Below are 14,820 nucleotides of genomic sequence, written 5' to 3' on the forward strand. Positions count from 1 at the left end.
ACCTGGCTGGGATCATTTGAGCCCAGTTTTTTCTCCTGCCCAGGCAGGGGGTCAGACTTGAAGATCTACAAGGTCCCTTCTGACCCTGCTTCTATGATTCTGTGCCCAAAGGTGCAGGTCCCAATGCATACCTTTTCCTCTCACTTCACCTGGGTGTGGCTCCTGCTCCAGACTGACCAGGGCTTCACTGGTCAGGGCACCCCCACGCCCTTGAACTTTCCAGGGGCTTACAGCAGACACCATGAGATTCTAACATGCTTTTGCCCCAGGCTGGAAATGTTTGCTGTCCTCTACCCACTGCATAGAGGGAGCTGGTCACACAGATCTGCTCCTGAAGTTTGCAGCAGCACCTGTCTGCTTGCCTCAGCTTGGATGCTTACTGTCACCTCTCCTCCTCACCAACTTCTGACTCCAGGACTCTGTAGCTGCAAGCCAGAAAAGCGTTGCAGCAGGCCAGGTGCCAGCAGTGCCCAAGCCACATAGGCCACAGTGTTGCCTCTATGCCACTCCTGACCTCCTGGCCCCTGCCACTCTGACCCAGCAGAGGTGAGCTTTCCATACCAGGTCCAGTTTTGGGGCATGCTGGGGTCTGGGAAGACGTGCAGGTGCACATCTGTGGGGAGGTGTGCATATCTGTGGGGTGATTAGGGATGGGGTATGGAGGTGAACAGCTTGGGGATGTGGGTACAGGGACACAGATCCTTTTTCCCCGCCCCACCAGCCTGGCTGCAGTTCACAGCTAGCAGGAGGGAGGGCACGGGGCTGGGGACAGAGGCTTCACTGACTGTTGTCAGTGATAGTACAACAACTGGGTCAGTGCAGTGATTGGGCAGAGTAGACGAGCTCTGGCTGAGGCTAGAGTGCCACCTTGCAAGAGGGGGTGGTGAGCGGGGTGCCACAAAGCCCCACAGGATGCTGGCAGAATGTAACCTATTTTGATTCACAGTAGGATCTGGCACAGATGTTTGATAAAATGCTCTAAACTAAAGTGCTTTAGTCTGATACCACATCCATCCAGGGTTAACTCAGTGCAGGATCCCCCATTTTTAAAGCTCTCTGTACTGTGACTGTCTGTTCAGTTGTAGAGCTCATTCTGTGTGCTTATCACGTGATAAGTGTAACGTCTGTACCTAGCTTTAACTGTAAACTGAACTAACCATTGCTAGAAGATTCTGCTATGAAACTGATTGCTACTTGGCACCTGCAAGGAATGTACATGCTACAAGGTATATTGTTTTCTCATGAACAAACAGCTTGATTGCTTCTTCTGTAGGATGATAGGCACACATAATTTACTTTAGGATTGCCTAAGGGTTTGAAAGAACTGCTGTAGATTTAAAATTTTAATCTCCCAAGGTCAGTAATGTTTTTAATGTAGTTTGCTAAAACACTGCCGTTCAGAATCTGAATATCCTTCTTTTTTTAGGGGGGAATTTTAATAGCATGCCATATTTTATCTTGTAAAAATGTCTCAGTTTGGTTCCTTTTTATTAATGGAATGCATCATTACAGCCTGTGGGTGCATTGTTGAAATAACATTGCAGATGTAGTGTGCAGTAAAATAGATCAACATCAGAAATGTGGTCATTACTCAGAGGAGCCAGGAAATGCCTGGCCATAGTATAGATTATAAAAACATTAAAATACTGTTTATCTAAGATGGGAGTTGTGCTACAGGACTCTGGGGTAAAAGATTTGACCACATATATTTTAAATAAGGAAGCAAGGTGCAGCTTCCATTGTTTTCTAGCCAGATAAGGTGGTTTCAATGTCTCTTCTTGTCTTAAAGAAGATGGGAGATACCGGTGTGCATATGGTTTCCCTGTCTCAAAGTCTTGCAGGCAGAAATTGTGGTTGGCTGTATCTGCTGTCTAAGAATTTGATGATGACTTCCAAGATTGTAACTAGTTTGAATACTAGTGACCTTCATGTGGACTTGCAGTAAATCTGTGCCTACTACAGATGCGGATAAAACGTGATTGTAATCAATCCAGTATTTGCATTGATTTTTCTACATTTAGTCCCTTTTATGAAGTTATCTTATACCTTCTAAAGTGAATACTCTTGGGCCTGAAATAATTTGTGCAATAGTGAGTCAACGGTTAGTACTTAAATGCAAATAGAACAATATGAAGTCTCTGTTGTCACAGTTAAATACATATATATATGTATTGGGCTAGATTAGCTCTCCTAACTTACTATAGGGTGACTATATTTCCCTTCTCTCAAAATGGGACACCCCACTGGCTCACATGCTCAGCAGGCTCCAACTCTGCTCTCAGCTAAACATTAGGGCTATGTGAAGCTTTGGTCCCTGATTCAATCTGGCAGAAATTCAGCCTGATTCTGATTTGGCTGAATCTCCAAATCTGAATCAAATCAGAGGACCCTCTAATCTCTCCAAATCAAATCAGAACCCTCTGAATCAATTCAGAGAGATCTGGAAAGATTCAGTGATTTGGACATAGACACAGCTTTAAACATGTTTTCTACATACCGCTAGGTAGCAGGTGACTTGTGAATGCTGGGGCGGATGGAGTGTCCCACAGAAGTATGGGGGGCTCCCCAGAGTGCTCAGCAGCAGACCCGGAAGTGGACCAGAAGCACTTCCGGCTCTGTCAGGGAGCATGCTGGGGACCCCCCCGAACCTCCCCAGCTCAGCAACTGGTTCCTCCTGGGTCTGGGGGGCACTTGGGGGTTTCCCTGCTGCCGATTGCTGAGGAGGGGGGTGTGGGGGGGGCCTGGTGTGCTCTCCAGTGGATCTGGAAGTGGACTAGAAGTACTTCTGGTCCACTTCCAGGTTCGCTGCTGAGCACATGCCCCCGCCTCCCCCTCACTGCACTCCTGTGGGATGCTCCATCTGCCCCAGCATCACAGTGTTCATGAGCCACACTGGTACCTTGAGGTATGTAGAAAAAACATTTAAAGCTGTGTCTATGGCTGAATCACTGATTCTCCGAATCAGCATCAAATCTTCAGATTCGGATCTGGCTAAATCGAATCAGGGACAGTGATCCAAATCAATAAATTGAATCACTCCCAATTCGGGCCGAATCCAAATCAAATAAGGCCCACTTTGCACACCCCTACTAAACATGTTAGAGAGCGGGGGAAAGGTGGGTTGATTGATGAAAGAGTCCTGTTTTTGCCAGAACAGTTTTGTTTTAAACACTTGTCCCAGGCTTCCTGCTGAAAATGGGCAAGAATATTCATTTGTCCAAAGTCAGCAGACACCCTGGACAGGTGTTTAAAACCAGACTGTCCCAGGAAAAAGAGGAAAGATGGCCACCCTAGCATATGGACATAGTTGCCTAGTTTTGTCCTGGTTATGAAAAAGTTGACTTCAATATTTGGGGCTCATTTTATTTTTTACAAAATGGAAGTCAGAACACTGAACGTTAACATGTTTCAGCTGAGGTGTTTCTTGATTTGGCCTGTGTGCTCTTGGCTCTGTGGGGGGGAGGTCTTTTCTTTTAAAATGTACCTCATTAAAAGGTAACAGCAAGACAAGAAAAAAGGAGAAGGGCTGACTTGTGGTCAATGATGTGTGGTGTCTTTAACTGAAGAATAGCAATTCATCTTGTGTCTAGTTTTGCTGATAGTAAATCTTGGCCTTAATTTTGAAATTATCTATGCAATGTGCAAACTGGTGGTTTTGATTTTGTCTGCCATATGTCACGATTGACATGACCTTAGTCCAGCAGAACTGAGAGGGGACTTTGGCCTCACAGCACAATGAGGAATTCCACTTGCATGGCCAAGCAGCTACTAATGATATTCTAGAAATAGTTTGTAAACTTACTTTTTCTTCAAATGATTTTTCTAGAGTCCAGGTGTTTACTGAGGTGTCTTCAGATTAAATCCAAAGAATAGGTTTGAGACATAGACTTCACTGAAGATGGCCTGATTTCACTTTCTCTTCATGGGAAATAAAGTTATCAAAAACCCACCCAGTGAAGTTTCCTTTTTAGTACCAAAAATTTTTAAGTTAGGTGTCCGCTAGCTCATACAGACTATTTGGAATCAAGAAAAGCAGCTTCTTTTATGATTGGGATCACTAGACTCCAAGGAATTGTTCCAGGCTAGTGAATTAGGATCACAGAAAAGCAGGGTTGGAACCCTGTGCTCAGAGCAGTATCATCTCAGACAAATGTTTCCCTAAGCTTAAACTGGAAATCTGAACTGGAAGAACAGTGACACCCCTAAAATCACTGACCAGTTTCAAAATGTTTGGGAAGTTTTAATAATGGAAAAATTGTTGTATCAAGTCAGTGTTCTCTAGGGGAGAAGGCAAAAGACTTTTCCCTTGCATTCTGATTGGTATTATCAAAAGCTGTTTTTTCCCAGCATCAGGTGCATGTTTTCTGACATGGGTCATCATTTCATGTCCTCATGTCCTGTTCATTCCCACCTCTCTCTACTGTCAATTCAGTTTTCTTCACTGGCGACTGCTTCCTCCATAGAACATCTTGGGGGAAAAAGCAGCTTCTAATCAACCTTTCTAAACATCTGGCAATTTTTTTCTTTAAAGCTAGAGGAAAACCATCTTACAGAAAACTCGGAGCATTATTGTTCCTTAATAAATTACAAATACTTACCATTTGCATATAGCTCTCAATTTTAATTAAATCCAGCTGGATACCACTTACAGCCCTGGAATTACCCTCCAACTTTACATCTAAAACACTTGTTCCTCCAACATCTGATGTCCTGGGCACAAGTACACATTCTGAACTGAGTCCCCTCCCCTAAGCAATAAAAGCATCAATCTCCATTTCCTGCCATTTCAAATTCAAGCCTGATGCTTCATGAAGAAAAATACTTACTGGCAAAGCTCAGAATGAGACCAAGAGTAAGCAGGAATGCCAGCTCATGCAGCTGACAAACTCACATGGATCTATTCACAATCCAAGGAAACGGGACCAAAACTCACACTGTAAAGTCAATCGCCTGGAAATAAAAGCCATCAAGCTTTCTAGGCTGTTCATATTTAATTAAGGGACAGGCAGTTCATACAAAATAAAAATTCAAACTGTAGTAATACATATGAATAATGTCTTGTCATCAAGGAAGTAAAGACATTTACTCATCTTGGTTAATGAAAATTTATGGTTCCCCAATAGCATTGCATATCCTGGGAATGGTGACTGTTTTGTTCCTTCCCACATGACAACTGTCAAGGTCATAAAATAAGAATGAACTGAAGCAGCAAATTGATTTTTACAATATATAGTTCTTCCAGGCTGTAGCATACAGGGCAAAATAAATGGTTGCCTAGGACTGCAAAATATTAGGAATAACACAGTATTTAGCGACGGTTCATTATGAGAGGGACTGTGAGTGAGGTGGTGTGTTCATGTGTTAGTTTGCTTAGAATAGCAGAAACCCTAGAACTGAGACAGTCTTGAATTTTCCATTTCTAGCCAACTTTCCAGCAGTCATGAATGAATAGCACTCCTAAGGGTAAGATTTCTGCATCTTTGCCTATGGTAAGGTCATGCCCTAGTTTTCTGCTAATATAATATACTTTCCCAGTTTCCCTGGTTTTTCTCATGACCTTTTCCCCTGTGTTTGCCATCATCATTTTTCTTTCTTTCCTATATTACTGTAGGTCTTTTATGCGTTTCTCATATTAGTGGGATTAGTTGGTATTTTTGCTTTTTCTGCCTATCCTGGCAATCTTCCACCTTGGCTGCATTCCTGCTAGTACAGCCCAAGTTTCAGGTGCCAATCCTGCAAATAATTATGTAGGTGCATGAGTTTATGTGTGTTCATGTGAAATCACAGATGCATAAGTATCTGTAGGGCTTAAAGACTTACTACTTGTGGAATATTAAAAATGCACATGTAACCACTGAAGTCCCTGTCAAATGTTCAAACTGCACCTTGCATTCACCTCTTACAATGCAGCTTCTAATTACATCATCACATTCCTTTTCTCAGATAATGGAGTGCCACATTGTATCTTTTTTTCAGCAGTTTTGAACCTTGTAATATTTTTTGGTCTATTTACACTAAAAACAGTGCCCTAATTACACATTTGCATAGTTAATGAGAATATCTGCTGTAACCTTAAAATTTGTGGAAAGGAGATAATGGTTCACTGTTAATTTTGTTCTTTTTCCATTTCTGTTGGATGGTGTCACGTTCCATGTACAGTATATAAAGTCTCTGGAGCAGACAGCAACTTTTCATTATGTTTATGTCAAGGGCTGAGTACAAAGGGGCATCGATCCATGATCTATTAGATTCTGCCATTATTATAATAATAATAATAATAATAATAATAATAAAAGAAATACCTAATGTTTTAGTGCATAACACCAGCTCCAATTCAAAGAAGATAGAAAAATGTTTCTCCCAATGTGCAGCTCATGCCACAATTGTCAATGATAGAATCTTTTGTACTTTCATTATGGCCATTATCAGAGACAAAAGAATGGTCTGGATTCAACACTGGTCTTATCTGATATGGCACTTCCTATATTGAGGCAATAACTCTTTATTGGCTTAGGACCATACCCCAACCCTCTGCAACTCCCATTGATAGATTTGAAAATTAGTTTTGTATGTGTTTTCATCTCTAAGTTAGGTTTTCTTTTATATTTTACCCACATTCAGGTCTTATATATTATGAGAATATCATTTCTGATGCGTGATAGTGACACCTGTCAGCTGCACTGGAGATCAGGGCCCCATCTTGTTAGGCTCTTCACAAATGTATAGTAAGACACATCCCCTGTCTCCTGTGAGAGTCCATCTAAAAAGCAGTTATGACAAGTTTTCATTGTAGCAGTAGCATATTTTCCTTCCTGTGTATTTCACAGAGAAATATATATTGTGCTGTATCTTTTATAATTTCTTGTTTGACTCTTGCTTATATAGGAAGTGTGACTAGTGTGCATTTGCTGGGGGAACAGAATCCACTATGACTGCAGCTAAGTCAAACCCCGGGCAGCCCTTAACCTGCTCCAGATCAGAGCTGTAGAAGAGCCTATGCTGGAGGCAGGAGCTTTCCTACAGTCTTATGTCTAGGCTCTACAGATTGGAAACTGAACTCCACAGATGCAGACACAAAGGAGTTCACCATTATATCACTGCACAGCTTTAGGAATCTGCAGAAACTTCCCCCAAGCTTGAGATAGCTCCTCTCTTCCAGGCCATTGGTTTCCTCAGGGCAGTTTGTAGCCATTTTGGAGCATACCCAGTCCAGCACCTAGCTGAATTTGCTACACATATATGCTCCAGGTGCACATTTAATGAGTTTAGCAAAGCTATAACATTCTACCGCACATGCGCCAGTGTTGATTTCCAAATCCCTATAACTCTTGTCAAATCTCAACACAATCTTCCTCCAGGACATGGCTGGGCACTATTACTCAGTGTTGAAACCACTGCCATTTAGGCTGCAGGCTTGTTTGTGGGAAATAAAAAGAAAATTATAAGAATATCATTTATAATGGGGAAAGTATTTTTTTCACTCTCCTCTAACTCAATAATAGCTGAACAATTTTTATTTATTTTTTGCTCAAACTCTCCAAAAAAACCAAAACCACACAACTCCAGGCAGCTTCCAAGCCTGGAAAATCTGAACACAAAAGGTGACAGCTCTATAAAGCTAGCTGTGAGCACAAAGTTCAACTTCAGGCCATTTTACAGTCTTGACCTTTGCCTCCACCTTTTCAAACAAACTGGGCGCATCTACATGAGATGCTGACTGCGCAGTAGCCGGAAAATACATCACAGCATGGGCAGTGCTAACACTACGCAGTATTATTAGGCTACTGAGCAGTAGCATCACCTAGATGTTCACTGGCACTACTGCACAGTAACTCCACTTACTGCACATTTATTTATTGCTTCCTAATACACCTGAATATTGAACAGAGTGTTAACGATGAAGCAGAACAACACAGAAACCCTGTTCTAGTTAAGGATCTGCTAAAGAGAAGGCTATTGAATCCCAACTGCAATTATTATATGGTAGGACAGAAAAGACACCAATGCCAGGTTAATGGGGAGAAAGGAGAGATACACAAACTCTGGACACATCTACACATGCATCTGATCCGGGCTCAGTTTACTTGGGTGTAAACTATACAGGAGTAAGTGTTCCCTAGCAGGCATCTACATATGCAGGGACCAGGCAGCTGATTTGGCAGGGATGCAGACAAGGGGCTTCTAGACACCCCTGCTGGGGCCACTGTCACCCTCCTGGGCCTCCAGTCCCATTGCCTCAGTGCCTGATGGGCCAGCCAGGACTGGTGGCAACACTTCATCCAGCATACCTGAGATGACAAGCAGCAGCTGGAGGCCTTTTACATGACCTGGGCCACCTTCTGGGACCTCATGGAGCAGCTCTGGCCACATCTGGAGTGACAGGACACTAGCATGCAGCTGCTTCTTCCCATGGACACCTGCCTGGCCCTCATCCTGTGGTCTGTCGACCACCTGTTTGGCATGGGAAAGGCCACTGCTGTGAAGGCTGTCCTGGAGGTACGCGGTGGCCACCTGAAATATGCACGTCACCAGGCAAACTACAACACTCGGTCTTCTCTTGTCCTGAAATTTAAAGGTCCTAGAGAAGATGTGGAAGAGTCCAACAGAAGGTAGATGAAGGCATAGTGGAGAATTTCAGCAGGGACAAAATTGAGGCAGCAGCATACACAATGTTGTGCAGCGAAGGGGCCTCCTGCGCCATCAAGTCCAGCACGTGGGATACACAGGCAACTATTTACAGAAAAATTCCTCAAAACTACCCACTCTGCACTTTTACACACATCACAGCTACAAAGCACAAAGCCAGGAAGACCATGAACATCCTATAACATGCCCCAAGTGAAATACAGGGAAGATGGCCAGAGCTCTGTTTCTGCAATGTCAGAGGAGTAATTGGTTAATATATGCTCAGAGAATCCTAGGTTGAGGGCTATGTCCATGCTACAGAGAAAGGCAAAAACCCTTACAAGGCTTGCCAGTCTGACCTGAGGGAAATATTCCTTCCTTCCCCCCAAATTTGATGATTGGTTTCACCTTCCAGTCAGGTATCTGTGATGTTTCACTCCAGTTAAAACCCCCAGTCTCACCTGTGGCCAATGTCCACATTGAAAGGAAGATGAGGAACCTCCTTCCCACCCCAGATCCTTCCCTTCCAAAAAAAATAAAGAAATCCCAACCTCGAAGCCAATAAAGTATTATTGAGGTGGGAAAAATCTCCTTTCTGCTCCCTACAATTAGTAAAAGGCTGGAAATAGAAGAAGCAAAATTCAAGACTAGAGATAACAAAGAGTTCTGAACCTCAAAGTTAATGGAAAGCCTGAGTTGAACAGGGAGTCTGAGAAGTTAATTGATTCTGAAGGTTTAAGGCCAGAAGGAAACATTAGATCATTCATCCTGACCTCCTGTCCATCATGAAGTGACTAAATGAGCAGTGTCTGTGGGCCTCTCAAGGGCCAGAAAATTAATTCAAGCTTAAAAACATTTAGCTCAACGTAGGTGAAGATGAAGCCAAACATTTATTCAACACAGGCAGAGAAAGTGGTAAGGGAGAAGTTGTTACTTCCAGAGGTGTTGAGCATTGCCATTTTCTGGTAAAGTCAGTGGGTGGCTATGCATCACTTCTGAAAAATCAGATCATAAACAGCTGAAAGATCTGGAGCTGCATAAAGTTATTCAGGCTTCCAAAGCAAGCAGCAGTAAAACCTTGAAAGGATTCCCCTGCACCATCCCAGGTTTTGTTTATGTCACTATCTCTTCAGTGTTTAGTCTCCTTTGCGCTGTTTTGCCTTTGAAGTATGTGGATACCAGTACTTTTGAAACAACCTCTTTGTAGGAGATAGAGAAGAGCAACATCTACTAGTATAGTAAAATGCCCCTTTATTGGAATGGTTTGACATTTGGACTATGCATTTTGAAGCACGGGTGTAAGTAATTATCATGAATGATCATGCATGCATCTGCCCATAAAGTCATACATAGAAAAATGCTCTCCAAATACAAAATAAAGTGTGTTTTTGTTGTAAAATGGTGGTTTCACTGATTTTTTCAAATTATTGTACTTCAGTAAGTGATAATTTGGGTAAAAACAAAAACCCCCACCTTTCTAATGTACAGAAAATACAGCGAAGATGGTAGACTAGAGATGAGGATCTTGTCTTTGTTTTTGAGCTAGTCACTTTTTTGAGCCAAGTCATCATTGCATGGCATGTGCAGAGATAAACAAGACCTAATCTGGATTTATTTTATATCTATTTTACATATATATATCTATTTTACATAGATATATATATATATATATATATATAGCAAGTGATGGGAAGAAAAAACACAGCAGTGATTACTACACCTACTGGCTATATTATTGCTTATGCCATGTAGTCTCCTCAACTGTGTGGGTGTTGAACATTGACTTGGTTAACAATGGAAATTTTTACAATCATTATGCTAAATGTGAACACCCTTCAGAAGACATTATACACCTAAACCAATTATAATTGTAAATTTTTGTCCATAAGAAAAGGTTAATTTTTTCTTTTTCCTTTTTTTTCGTCATGCCTATGCATTCTCCTAGTTCATGGATAATGGCAGCAATTTTACTATTATAGTAAAACAAATCAGAAAAAAAATACACACACACACACACACACACACACACACACACATTATATATATATTTTCCCCCTGGTTTCCCCACAGCAGATATAAATATCTGTTAGATGTGTCATAAGGTGTTAGATGAACACCTTGCTGGGGTCGTTTGACTAGATGATCTGCTCAGGTTCCTTCCGACCCTAGAAACTATGAAACTATGAAACTATATCTGGGTGCTCCTCTAAAGAAACAGAAAAACAAACGCCATTGTGACTATTGAAACTGGAATATTATTATACTTTAATACTATTCAAAATAAGACTTGAAAAAGAAAGAGGATTTGTAGCTATTAGCTCTACTCAGACTACTATTTTTTTTCTGAGACATCAAATATTTAGTAGGGAACCCCTTGTTGGTTTAAGATAAATCAGACAACCCCAGCATCCTGGCATGCTCTCTGGGTTAAGCATGGCTCTCTGCTCCACAGAAGGGCTGGCCTCTCACCTCTGCTTCCTGGCTGCAGCTCAGCAGAAACTTGCAGGCATAGCAACATCTGCCTGGCTTCTCCCTGCTAAACAGGGATTATTACCCCCTCCCCTCTGCCTTATGCAGACACCTCAGAATTAGCTAGCAGACTACATACCAGCTACAGTCTATGCTGTGGGAGACAACAGGCTTTTTGGAGTTAATCAACAGGTAGCTTAATGTCCTTCCTTGGAAAAGTTGTTTAAGAAGATTTGTTTGCTCCCCACCTCCCCCTCACCACTCCCTGCAAATTCCCCTCTCCCCTCTGCCTTGCTGAGGAGGTGTCTGTGTATTAGCTAGCGGACCACATGCTGGCTACAGGCCACACTGAGTCAACAGGTAGAATCAAGAGATAGCTGGTAATGTCCCTCTGTTGTTTTCTTAATGGGGCGATAAACACTGTTATTAATTCCCTGCTGGGCTAATCAGAGCATCTTGCCAGGGCCTGTCCATGCCCCACCTTCATCGTAATGCTGTGCAAGGGAAGGGAGGGCTGCCCTAGCACCCCTTAGCTTCTAGCCTGAGTCACTATAGACATGTGCCTGCATGTCTGGGATGTCTGTGCAGTTACAAAGTCATTTAACCTAGCCAGGTTAAACTGACCTGCAAAGATTGAATGTGTATCCCTAGCCTTAGGGATGTATCCTTTCTTTGGGAAAAACTGGGGTAAATGTTCAAAGCAATACTTTCGGTCATTCTTTAGCAATACTGGCATTTAAAGGATCAGCATGATTTAGAACCCATTGAAATATTTGGAACAAATCTAGAGTTCCTATTTCAGATTGCTTCAAATCAAGTCAACCAGTGCCACACCATTTATACTCCCCTTATAGCCTAACATAGTCCTAACAACTTTATTTTGAAAGACAAGTTAAACATATAAAGAACAATTAAGAGGTCTGATTATGCCTGCCCTACTTGAGTAGACCTTCAAGCATGCCACAGTTTTGGAACTATTGAACTGAAATGTGTACGATGGATCAGTATGTTCTCTAAGGCTAAGTACAGACAGTCAAATTGCCTGTAGCTGAATTGATTAAATCTTCACAGGTTAGTCTAAGCCGCATAGATTGAACCAATAAGCAAATTAACAGAAATTCACTTTTGATTTCAGAAATGTAGCCATAAGCCTGCAGTGGCCCATGCTACAAGCCTCTTTGAGCAGACAGCTTAGGCCAAGGCTAGCATCCTAGGATGCTGGGAGATTGTGAGTTAACTAGAATCTGGAGGGGATCTGGGACAGAAGTCCAATAAACCAATTTAACCTAAATGTTTGATATTACATCTATCTAGGTTGATCTTAAACTGGTTATGGCCATTTTGAAAGCCCTTTATGTGCACTGAACTTTTGTTGTGTTACAGAGTTGAGCTAGTTTCCAATTACTTATATTGGTTTGTGTGTAATTTGTGTCCCTAGCCCTTAATGCCACATTTTGTATAGGTGTCCTCTAAGAGAAATGTGTTCATATTTTTGTCAGTTATGGAGAGATGAAGTATCTTGTGAATTCTCCATAATATGCAAGTAGAATAATGACGTAATTGCCTATCAGGCTTCTGCTTTCTATCACGTACTAATACTTATGAATAAAATATACCAAAGCTGGGCATATAGTAATAAAAAAAATACTTCTGGTTTTATGTTACTTCTGTTCCACCACACATATCTTCTGGACACTACTAAAATAGTGCCCAAAGCTTTATTATACCTGCTCCAGTATGAATACACCTCAGGCTGCCTTAGATTCTTCAGTATAAATGTTTCTTCTGGAATGCTGCCTACTGGTATACAGTTTCAGGCCAGATGCAAGTCTCTTCCATTCCAAACCCTTCCTCACACTTTAAATACATTAATCAAGGATGATTTCTCATGTGTATAGGGGCTTGTATTACAGCTTTGTATACTGTATGTCAAAACTGAATGTACGAAAGTAAGATTACGGAACACAGGACTGAAAAAGGCTTAGTGGACACATCTATGCAAGATGTTTACTGCACAGTTGACTAATTAACTGCAGTAAATGTCTCAGCGTCCTCATGAGTGCCCCTATTAGGTCGCAGGAAACTAATAAACTCTGCATCAGGGTAGTAGTGGTAAAATACAAGTACTACCCTGCTCTGGAGTTTTTGCTGCCACAGGTGGCTGGGGCACAGGGTGCTTCAGTGAAGGGCAGGTAGCCACCACACCAAAGCACCCTCATGCCCCAGCCAGCAACTCTACACTAGGTGGAGCCTGGTTGGGACAGTCCTTGCCTGGCGGGCTGACGACCCTGGGTCACTTGCCAGCACAGGCTTCTCTGACTGGGCTTCACATGTTGTGCACGAATAAATTCTGGAAATTAAGCACTAGAGTTGATTCATGCACAATAATCACATGTGTAGATGTGCCCACAGGGTCCCCTTCCAACTATTTCAGGCAACCACATCATGTAACAATTTTCATCTCATGCGCCATCCTAAAACTAGTTAGAGTTCTTGCCTCCACTATCCTATTAGAGGGTTGTTCCAGAATTTCACTCCTCTTCCGGTTAGGAAACACCTAATTGCCAAGCAAAATTTATTTATTCGTTTATTTATACCTGTTTGTTCTGGTGCCAACTTCATCCATTAGTTTAAATAGACAGGTTACAGGGGTGGGTGAACGAGAATAGGATGGGATTCAACAGTGACAAGTGCAGGGTGATGCATCTAGGGAGGAAGAACCAGCACCATACCTACAGGCTGGGGAACTCCCTTCTCCTCAGTGCAGAGGCAGAAAAGGATCTTGGAGTCATCATTGATGCCAAAATGAATATGGGCCGGCAGTGTGGGGATGCAGTCAGGAAGGCCAACCGCACCTTCTCATGCATCCACAGATGCATCTTAAGCAGGTCCAAGGAGGTGATCTTCCCCCTCTATGCAGCACTGGTCAGGCCACAGCTGGAGTACTGCGTCCAGTTCTGGGCGCTGCACTTCATGAGGGATGTGGACAACATGGAGAGGGTCCAGAGGAGGGTCACCCGAATGATCAGGGGGCAGCAGGGCAGGCCTTACAAGGAGAGGCTACGGGACCTGAACCTGTTCAGCCTCCAGAAGAGAAGGCTGAGGGGGGATCTGGTGGCCTGTGACAAACTAGTTGGGGGGATCAGCAGGCATTGCGGGAGTCCCTGTTCCCCCGAGCACTACCAGGAATGACTAGAAATAACGGTCACGAGCTGACAGAGGGTAAATTCAGATTAGACATCAGGAGGGGCTACTTCACTGTCAGGGTGACTAGGATCTGGAACCAACTTCCAAGCGAAGTGGTGCTGCCTCCTATCCTGGGGGTCTTTAAGGCAAGATTGGACGAACACCTTGCTGGGGTCATTTGACCCCAGTACTCTTTTCTGCCTTGGCAGGGGGTCGGACTTGATGATTTGCTTAGGTCCCTTCCGAACCTACTAACTATGAAATGATGAAATATATACTGTTCCTCCTGGGTATTCATTCCCTGCATATTTTTATAAGGCCAGCCATGCGCACGAGCATGATCTATCTTTAGTAAACCTAGGTAGCATTTTATTCTATTTTTCCATTTATTGAAAATCTAACAAATCCGTAGTCATTTTGTTTACTATTCTTCTGTTCTTCAATATCATTCCCAATTTGATCGACTTATTAAGTCTTGCCATTGGACTTGCTGGCCTTGTGCCCTGAGGGAGTGTCTACAAGAGACACTGACTGTGTAGT

Source organism: Crocodylus porosus, unplaced genomic scaffold, assembly GCF_001723895.1.
Source record: "Crocodylus porosus isolate Cpor-Errol unplaced genomic scaffold, CroPor_comp1, whole genome shotgun sequence".
NCBI classification, from domain to species: domain Eukaryota; kingdom Metazoa; phylum Chordata; order Crocodylia; family Crocodylidae; genus Crocodylus; species Crocodylus porosus.